At 35.0% G+C, this 10024-nt stretch overlaps 1 long non-coding RNA gene across 1 annotated transcript; it reads right to left on the bottom strand.

The window, feature by feature from the left end:
* Positions 1 to 544: 544 nt before the first annotated feature.
* On the bottom strand, positions 545 to 3165 carry LOC146998891 (uncharacterized). Its single transcript, XR_015039796.1, has 4 exons — positions 3013 to 3165; positions 2312 to 2393; positions 881 to 1053; positions 545 to 771 (listed from the first exon to the last, which is right to left on the bottom strand). It is a non-coding gene; the product is annotated as an uncharacterized LOC146998891 (long non-coding RNA).
* Between the last annotated feature and the right edge of the window lie 6859 nt (positions 3166 to 10024).

Genomic DNA, 10024 nt, shown 5'->3' with positions numbered 1-10024 from the left:
TACACAACCCACGTACCATAAAAACAAGAGCATGAGTTGCATATTGTGGAATTACAATGGTTTTATTGTAAGAACCATAATTTTTAATTCCAACAATACGGTCATTTTTTTTTTTTTTTTTGTCATACATTACACTAGTTTTTAAGCTCATTTCATCAAATAACAAGATGCAGTACTTGTCTGGATATTTCAGCTTACTGACGGCAAGCCTCATGGCATTAAGCACAGCAGCTGAGAAGCCAGGTTCTAGATAAATGTTTGAAATTGCTTTTAGAAGTGTTGGTTTGCTTGGTAAATGTAAGAAAGCTTTTAATTCATTATAAGTTTTAGGACTACTTAAGTATACCTGGAGGCATAAGTTTTTGTCCTCCAGAGACCAACGTCGTCCATACTTTGAAATAGAGGATGCTTTTAACTGCCCTTTAATAAAATTGTATACACTAAACTTAACCATTGGGCGAATCATCTGGAGTATATCATCTACGCAGCAATTCTTTTTTGTGCGTTCATACTTTCTTTTTAAATATGAAACTTGGTTTCTTAATTATGAAACTTGGTTTCTTATCTTTTGGCTCTTAGGTGTAGAAACCTTACCCATACATATTAGTGCTTCATCTTGTTCAACAGCTAGTTCTGCATCACAAGATGTTTGGCCTAGATCTTCAGCCAATTTCTCTAAGGTTGAATGGGACTCCTCTGACTGTAATTTTCTTCTTAAGTTACTTTGTAACATACCTAAGTCCAATCGTATTCTTTTTGAAATTTCAATATCTATTAAAAGAAATTTAGACATATAGTAGAAATATGTAAGAATCTTTTACAGTACAAACATGAAATGTACTAAAAACACAAGCCTATTCAATAAAAAAATTGTAGATACCTGTTTGTTCAAATTTTGTTGGCACTGCACAGGAATGTAAATATCGCATCTTTGGTGAACAGTAATCGTGATCTTTGAAATGTGACGAACATATTCTTGCAGTTTTATACAAATCAGTAGGTGATTTATTTAACAAGTCTTGATTACTGCATGCGGCAGCCCATTGTTTTGATCTATAAAAATGAAAAACATTCATTTTATATTTTAAATTTCAATAAATCCATTTTCAGTGTTAGTAGAAAAATAGCAAACTAAAAACATTCCTTATACATTAGTTACACAATCTCGAGAAGGGTTATATATTTTTTAAGAACGAACATTTAATTATAATTTAAGGAAAAATTCATGTATAACACAATGAACTTAATATGATTTATTACATTTCTGACATATTTATACTAATTCTCTATTATTTTGATCTATGAAAACAAAAAACAATTTTATTTTCTTTAATTAAAAGAACCTCTTTTCAGTGTTACTAGAAATTTAACCTTATTATAAAATTCCTTTTACATTAGTAACAAATTCTGAAATGATTTCATTTCATCTAATTTTATTTTGATGTACGAAAACTAATAATTTTGCAGATATTACGTTAAATTGTAGTTACCGGTCATAGTATCTAGTTAAACAATTTAGCATTTCTTTGTACTGTTTTGTTAACAATATGATTAAAAAAGGATAAGGCACCAATAAAAAGTACACATTGTTCGTAAAGTGCATCTTTAAAATGTTTCCTTCCTTATTTACACCAATATGTAGTGGTTCCCTAAAGTGTTCGTACACTTATGAGTTTCAGTGAAATAGTGTTGTGAGAATTTTTTAATATCTATAAATTTATCTTAGCAAAACTATATAAAAGTATTTTAAGAATACAGTAAAACTTTTGGGGGGGGAATTAATAATTAAAAAGTAACAAAAAAGTTACCTCACAAAAATCTTCGTGCACTTTAAAGAAATCTGCAGACACTATTACGAAATAATGCAGTTAAATTTCTATCAGTTTTTGCAGGATATCCTGCAGCATTCAAGCTTGTAATACATAAATTACAAAAATTATCTTCTAAAATATTAGAAGAAACAAATTAAAAAAAAAATTGGTTCTATTCAAAATCACTTCGAGATATGAGAAAATATTGGGCTTTATAATCAAATTCAATTCCGGGCTACAGAGCATTTTTTACAAATTCTTAAAGTGTATGAACACTTTTGGGAGCAACTGTATCACATGCACAGTTATCTTGGATATTTACAGAAGAACACTGAACTATTTGTCTATGATGAGGAACACTTAATGGAAAAAAACAAGCTATTTATTTAAATTATTCCATATACATGAAATATTTGCTTCTCTATCAAAAATTGAGATATATATATATATATATATTAATAATCGCAGCTTAGTTTCTTTTAAACTTAAAAATGATTTACCTAATAGGATCCTTAGGAAATCTGAAGAATTTCCTGTCTGGTGTTTTTCGAGACGTTGTCCCACAAACACAACAGCGATAGTCTGTTATTCACCACACCACATTATATATTGAAAGAAATCAAAATTATATTTTTATAATTATGAATATAAATTTTTCAAAAATAATCATAAAATACAAAAAATTGTATATAACTATCAATATACTAAATTAAAAATAATTTTCAATGGCCACTAATATTAAATAAGTTTATAAATTTTCTCAGATAAACTATTTGGTAATCTATAGCATAAATTTAAAGCTGAAGCTTAAATAATACAATTTATTAATAAAATTAATTTATGCAGTCATACATGCCATTAGCTGCCGCATTATTATAAATGGCAAATTTATTCCTGATCGCTCGTTTTGTCGTAATATTATTATTAGTTGACTTTAAAGCTTAAAACTCAATTAAAAAATTTGGAAAGAAATACCAATATGCCTGCACAAGCTATAGTATTTGTTTGCCATATGATTAATTATATAAATTGAGATTCATATGCTAAAATGCAAAGTTAATATATTAAGAATGAAAATCTAGCTGCTGTGTTATACAATGAGACAAAATATTTTTGGAGCTTGGGAATAAAAATTACTGTACTATACAAAATCAATTTTTAAAATCTATGATAGGTTTTCGAATTAAAAAAGCAAGCTTACCTCACAGAAAGTGAATCGGGTGAATTCAGGTGATCGTCTTGCGAAACATCCATCTTATGATCTGCTTAAATAACTAGATAAAAGAAATGAAAAAAACTTTCACAAAGAACCTCTTCGAACAACGCGGTAAAAGATTGCTAATATGGCTGACGATCTTGCCTGCTATCAAAGAATTCTTTGCCTATTTCGCACATGCGCAGAAAGGTACGGAGGGTGGATGGATTGCCCCTTTAAAATAAGCTTCAGGAACATACACTGTGTCTCTTCAGTCTGACGGAGCCACATTTGCTTCGGGAAACCTTTACTTCTTCTCCTTAGAGATTCTTTGCTTCAGATGTGGATAAGTTTTGCGAACACTCGTTTGTTTTACTGGCTTCGCTGAATTTTGCGATGAATGCATCACATTTATTGCCGAGTCTTCCAAATTTTTCATACTGTTAATGCATCAGCAGTGAATTATTCTCCTCTTTCCTCAAGTACACTACGGCGATAAACAACTATTCACTAAAGATTTTGCTTAAATTTCCACTCATAATAATTTAAATTGCTAAAATCTCACAATTAGCACGCAAACACACTAATCAACAACACAATTCTTTCGAAAACGCGCCGTAGTAGTCAAAAGTGGGGTACGCCGTCTTGCCAGGACGCCTATTCTATGATCACTGGATCTGTCTACAACTTGAGCGAACAATATTGACTCAAAAGAACCGGTATGGACAGCCATCCCAACTTATCGGAGAAAGCCATTCTGTGGTCCTCAGTTGGAGGGCGGGTGGGTCCATTTAACTTTACTGGAAGGGGACAAGGCTTCAAGGAGCTTTAGACCAATCGCAGTACAGACGAGTGACGAAATAGCGCGCGCTGGCTGAAGTTCTAGGAATATTCTTCCATTATTTCACTAACTCACACGCTGCATTTGTAGTTCGAAAAAAAAAAAAAAAAAATTGCATAAAACAGTATTATGACCAACAAGCAGTAGAATATGCCGCTGTGTTATGTGAAAGAAAATCTCGTTTTTTTAATGGGAAAGTTAACGCAGGAATTTAGAGCTAAAAAATAAAGATATGGGATACCACGAAAGCAATGGTAAATAGATAAGAATAAATTAATTAAGCTTACTTCAAATCCTTTTAGAAATAAACAATTTTAATTATTTAAATTTATAATATGATTAATTTACATTACAATCTAATAGCAAACTAAGTTTTTTTTTTTTTTTTTTTTTCTTTTTTTTTTTTCATGTTTACATTAAAACTGTTTTCCCGCAATTTATTTTACAGTTACTATTCGAAAAATATTTCTTTAAATAAGAAATTAGAAAGAAAATATTTCTTTCTTAATATTTCTTCCCCTTTTTTATTTTCTTTTTCTATGAAAATTATTTCTTTCAGGAAAAGAAATAAAATTCATTCGCTATTACAGTATGGCCGATTGCTCCTGCATTCAATTATCACACACGCATCAAAATGCTTTATTTTAAATAATTTATTCTATAATTAACATGAAAGAAAATTATTTTTTCAATATAAAATACATAACCAAAATTAAACTAATCTATCCTGTATGTGTGATTAATTCGTTTTGCAATTTTTGTCACACAATTACTAATACCTTTTTTTCAATATTACATTGCTGTTATTTTAATTGTGTATATATATAAGAACTGCTCAGTTTAAATATTCTTCCTTCTCAAAAGATTTTGTTCTGTGAAAATAATTAAAAGATAGTAATATTTTCACAATGGAAGTACTAAAGTAAAAATAATCAGTGTAGGTCTCCTGCAGTTCAAGTCCTTATCAAACCAGCGTTTCGACACATTTTAAATAGAAAACTAATAATAATCAATATCTCTTTTACAATATAAAAATGAGAATGCTATGAACGGTATTTTTATTATTTATTTATTAATTTTTTTAAGTTTGCAAAGAAACAATTATTTTTTAATACTATAATAGGTTACAAAAGTACTATTCCATGAACAAACCCTCAGTCTTATAGCATTGTTACTTTATAGCATAATACCATAATAATACAGTATCATTCTGCTAACAAGCCCACCAGCCGCCGAGTGGTAGAGTCGCTGAACGCAGGTAGTTTGGTCCGAGGTCCGAATCCCGCAAACGAGTTGGCCGGCGTTTTCGTGGCTTTCTCCATGTGTAACGTGTATACGAGCCAGTTTCCCTTAGAAAGTCCTCACTTAGAAACCAGTTTTAAAACGTATTAAAATTACACACACACACATACACACCAAAAAAAAAAATCTGAAAGCCTTCAGATTTTATATTACTCCCAAAAAGCCGTTTTATTAACGTTTTGCGTGTTACCTTTATTTATTAAATATCATGTTTTTCGCACTTAAACCATAAAATTCAATTCAACAGCAATATCATATAATTAAAAAAAAGCATATCTTTAGAATTTCCGATACATAGTCTCGCGCGCTAGAGATGAAAATGTTTTTTGCCATTGCTCGCTTTGAAATCGTTGGGTTTCTTAATCAAAAACCCATAAATGCTTTACAAAATATGATATATGAAATGGATAGTAATACAAATTCCCAGTTCCAAATTTGGGCCTCCAGATGCCTATATTAGGATGAAGGATTACGTTATTCAGAATTTCATGGCTCTAGGTACCGTTGTTTTATCACAGTGCGAGAAACATTCATACATTCTGCAGATTCCTCATTATTTAATTTCTTTAAATATAATAGAGTGCGATAATACTTGGTGGCAACGATTTGAAAAGTGAAACGCCATTTATCGTGAAACGCTACAAAATGGCAAAACGAAATTAATAGCCCCTCTGGGCTAAAACTTATTTTTAAAAGTATCACACTAATAGTAGTACAACTACTGAAAAAATATTATAAATCTATTTTATAGTTTTATAATTATTATAATTAATATTATTATTAATTTTTATTTTACAGTAGTGTGAATTTCGCGTAATAATGAACGACATTTTTGTGTTCACAGTATTATTCGTAAGGTATTTAACTGTTAGATTTTAAAGTAAACGTAATTCTTGCTGCACATAAATCGAGTAGAAGCTTATCGGATGTCTATATTTGTATTAAATGAAGAAGGTTTATGTGCTTGATAAACTTATTATCTTCTACATTTTTAAAGCGTACAGTCGGTCACAAAAAAATTCGAACACCGGTACCCTATCAGAAAATGACAAGATGGCGTTTTTTTTTCTCTTTCTCTCTGTGTGTCGTGTTATTCCATCCTAGGTTTTCTTCTCCCCCCCCCCCATCTTGGAAAAAACTGGAAAAAATTGGTTACGATCTCTTTTTGAATGGGGAGATGCCATTTTGAGAAAAAGCTGACGACCCTATCTTGGAGAATGAACATGACCGCTCTACACACCCTTTTACTCTCTCTCTCTCTCTCTTTTTGAATTGGGAAGCCATTTTGGGAAAAAGCAGACGACCCTATCTTGGAGAATGGAAATGAACGCCTCTCCCTCTCTCTTTGAAATGGGAAGCCATTTTGGGACCCTCTATTCTTGGGGAGGGAGAAAATTGAAGTCTGCATTTCGCTGTCTCTGAATGCGGAAAGCCCTTTTGGGAAAAGCGGACCCTCTTCTTCTGATCTTGGAGAACTGGAAATGAACGCTCTACACGATCTCTCTTTGAATTCAGAAGGTATTTTGGGACCTTCTAATGTTGGAAAACTGAAATGAACGCTCTACACCTTCTCTCTCTCTCTTTCTCTGAAATGGGTAACCATTTGAAAACTCCCTAACTTTGGAAAAAAACAGAAATGAACGCTCTACACTATCTCTCTTTGAAAATGGGGGGTGTCATTTTGAGACCTCCCTCCCCTAAACTTGGAAAAAAAAACTGAAATGAACGCTCTACACTTTCTCTCTTTGGACATGGGTAGCCCTTTGGGGACCCTCTCCTCTTGGTAGGAAAAAAAACAACTGAAGTGAAGGCTCTACACAATCTCTCTTGGAATGGGATCCATATTTCGGGAAACGTGGATCACCTCATGCTGGAAAACTGAAGTGAACCACCAAGATTGGACTCTATATAATATTTTTTTTTAAATTGACATCATGACCCTCCTCCCATTTGTTATTAAAAAAATTGTTTTTTTTTGTTTTGGTTTTTATCCCATTTCCGATGTGATTTCAGAAATGCAATTCCATAACAGTTCAATTTCATTCGAGGTTAAATGATCTAAACAGTCTTTGACCCACCCATCCGTATGATTATTTTCTTCTCCTTCCTGTTGCACCAAATTTTGTATGTCCATATAATCATTCCATACGGGAAGGGCTGGATCCTCACAAGGCTGTCTTGAAACACTTGGAGTCTCTTTGGGATGAGTGGAGGGATCTAGGATGTCTGGACCCGGCTGCGATTCTACCTCCATGATTTCTGGACCCGTTGGAACTTGTTTACCCGGCTGAAATTCTACCTCCATGATTTCTGGACCCGTTGGAACTTGTTTACCCGGCTGACATTCTACCTCTACGATGTCGGGACTTTTTGAAGCTTGTGGACCCGTCTGACATTCTACCTCTACGATGTCGGGACAGGTTGGAGAAGAAGAAGAAGAAGAAGAAGAGGATACTGGAAGAGGTTCTGTCTGTGTGGAGTCCGAAAGAGGTTGCCTCTTTGAACAATTCGGGGAAGAAGAAGAAGAAGAAGCTTCTGGATTCTGAAGCGGATTTTGCACGCCAGGTAGGTTCCGGTAAGTCGACCGTTTTTTAAGAGGTAATTTTTTTTCTTCCTCCTCATCTTCAATTGTGATGACTTCAATTTCATTCCGTTGCCGGGTCGATTTTGTTTCGGGCCATGACGACGGTTTGGTCCAGCTCCTCTTATCATCTAAGGAAGGAATGGGTAAAGGTGGCGGAGGGTTTTCTTCTTCTTTTTCTTGAAACATCATCGGCAATTGGAAAGAAATCTCCTCTTTCAATTCTTTCCAAAGCGAGTACGAGCACCGATCGACGAGAAAGAGACTCTTCTGGGTTGTGACGATGAGATATTGCGTTTTCGGGGGAACGACATAGTTTTGAAAAGGTCTTAGAATATATTTCTTATATTTCATCCTGTCGCTGACTTTAAAACTTCTTTCCTTCAGATTGGGGGACGATGATTCGTAATAGGCGAGAGGAGCGGCTGTGGTTTGAACAATATGAACTTCGTCCTCAGCCGTCGTTCTCACTCCAAACGTAAAATATCGTTTCGTGAGAAAAATATTCTTCCACCGAAAACTCGTGCGCGGATCCGTATATCGCCGGTCTGTTTGAATGGGCCGTCTCAAAGCTCGATCCATCCGATTCCAAGAGAAGGGAGATTCCTCTTTCGTTTGTTGCGATTCGAATAAATTTCTGTATATATTCTGAACGAGCAGGTTGGAGGATTCGACATCTTGGTTGAAAGAAACTATCGCTTGATAAGGTGGTAAATGCGGAATAAATGTCGCACAATGACACGCCAAAAAAATTTTCAAGTTGGAGATTTGCTTTAGCGTCTTCAAATCCTCCCCGTTCGAAATCCGTTGAGTTGGAAAAACGTCTAATAGCGACATGGCTCCCAATGGAAAAGAAATGATCTCGCCCAGTACTCTCGTCTTTTTATATATCTATATAGACACACACAGACACACATAGAGGCTCTATGACGTCCGTTTTATTTGTTTTTTTTTTGTTTCTCTCTCTCTTCTTTCCAAGAAATCTTATCTCCATGACGTCTTTTTCTTTTCTTAAAAAGATGAATGTGTGTGGGAATGAGGAAGTGAAAGTAATAATTTAATAAACAAAAAAAAATCCAACCATGACCTTCTTTTTTTTTTTTTCAAAGTCAACCTTTCCAATCCAAGGACGTCCAGAGATAGAGGAAGCAGGGAGAGAGGAGGAGGAGGGAAGGGAAGGTCACACTCTCTTTCTCTCTATAAATAAAAGGGGAGAGCCCCAAAGTCGTATTTTGTCCAAGTGGATCATGAGGAGGCATCCCCAGCTCACTACGTGTATTCCTTTCAAATATAAATATGTTGATCTTTCCTTTTATATCATCCAAGGAGTCGTTTACCTGAAAGCCTCCGATTTTTCAAAATGTGCGGGTTATTATACCGTGGGGAGTTATCAAAAGATGCGGGACGAATTTTTGTCCGACGAAAACGTGTTGATGGCTCGTGACATTCCACCTTTGGATGCACAAATTTTGTTAATGAAACCAGCCAAATATTTTTACACGTCCCACTTTCTAACCGTCTCGCAAATGAATAGGATTATGGATCGTCTTGAGAAGACAAAAGGGATTCTCGTTCATTTTAGTGAATGGTTGCACAAATGTTTGCACGAACCTCTCTCGATCGAGAAGACTGGGAAGAATACCTATTATATTCTTCTCGAGGACTCTCCTCGTTCGTCTCATCATAGAGAGGCCACGACTTTTGAAAAAATCCTCGAGCAAGAAAAAATAGAATGGTGGAACAACTACCCCATCCCTCTCCCCGAGCATCAAGAGGAGCCTGTTCAGAAGAAAAAGAAAAAACCTTTCCAAAAGCCTATCCTCATCCTCCTCGATAATGATGGGGATGAGGAGAAGCCTGTTCAGATTCCTCTCCGTTTGTCAAAACCCGTCGAGGATGAAAAACCTCTCCCTTCCTCAAAACCCCTTGAGGAAGAGAGACCCCTCGAGAAGGAGAGATCTCTCCCATTGTCAAACCTCCTCGAAGATGAAAAACCTCTCCCTTTCTCAAGACCCCTCGAAGATGAAAAACCTCTCCATTTATCAAGACCCCTCGAAAATGAGGGACCTCTCGATTTGTCAAAACCCCTCGAGGATAAGGGAACCAAAACTTCTCTCTCTTTCGAAGAGGAGGGACCTCTCAATTTGTCAAGACCCCTCGAGAATAAGGGAACCGAAAATCCTCTCCCTTTCTCAAGACTTCTCGAGGAGGAGGAGGAGGAGAGACCGCTTCATGTCTCAAGACAGGACCCCCCTCTATCTCTTGAGGATCCGAGGGAAACGATTCCTATTGAA

Source organism: Stegodyphus dumicola, chromosome 2, assembly GCF_044657685.1.
Source record: "Stegodyphus dumicola isolate Sdum_Otavi_A_Nest chromosome 2, ASM4465768v1".
In the NCBI taxonomy this organism is placed as follows: domain Eukaryota; kingdom Metazoa; phylum Arthropoda; class Arachnida; order Araneae; family Eresidae; genus Stegodyphus; species Stegodyphus dumicola.
This window is presented reverse-complemented; position numbering and strand designations above follow the sequence as displayed.